We start from the raw sequence: 891 nt of genomic DNA, 5'->3' as shown, positions 1-891 counted from the left end.
TATTGACTGAGGTCACTAGAGACGAACTGCGACCACCACTTGAATACTTGTACTTCTATGAGATTGCTACGTGCGTAGTCGAGAAAGTAAACGCAAAATACCGAAGAAAAGGTGCGGATAGTGAAGTCTTATTTGCTTTTGTCGATGACTTGAATGACACATTTCACACAATGAAAAGTAGATACAGATGACGTTGCCAACGAGAGTACTTTGCTGATGAAATTGTTTAACTTCGAAAAGTTGAAATCCGACCAAGGAACTGTATAATAAATTGCAATTGTCAGGCGAATATTTAGATAAGAATAATTTACGCGTGTGCAGGTGTTGGCACCTAATGGCTATTTTCCTTTTGTTGTTTGATATGATTTAAACTATTGTTCAAGAGCGATTTGCTTATGCATAAACATGCAAAGATCAAAAGAAAGGCAAACTAATAATATAATCTCGGAAACCCATCTGGAAATTATTTTGCATGGAAAACTTGATTGTGGTTTTTTAAAAATGACACACCTTAGTGATCTAATGAAACACCAACGAAACACTTAAATGGATGTTCAAACTCGTTTTCATAGATAGGTTTGCACTTGGTTTTTATATTTCTGGACAAGAATTCAACTTTTAAATAATCAGCTCACAATAAACTTTGTAAGCAACGGTAATTAGATTACGCGAAATTTTGTGTAAACCATGTGCATTTTGTGATCTTCTCTAGGAAAGGTTGAAAGAACAGATAAATGATTTTTCCGAGTTCTATGTAGTGTATTTGAAATTTTGTACGCGATCACCATTCGATTTTGCTTTTGGAAAAGGTGAATTTTCCAAACTTGCAAGTTGGCGCTCGTCGCAAGCTTGTCATGTAGTTAACACAATTTTGATTTTCAAAAAGCTTGA

Source organism: Montipora foliosa, chromosome 9 (assembly GCF_036669935.1).
Source record: "Montipora foliosa isolate CH-2021 chromosome 9, ASM3666993v2, whole genome shotgun sequence".
NCBI classification, from domain to species: Eukaryota; Metazoa; Cnidaria; class Anthozoa; order Scleractinia; family Acroporidae; genus Montipora; species Montipora foliosa.
The sequence above is the reverse complement of the archived record's forward strand: the minus strand, read 5'-3'. Positions refer to the sequence as shown.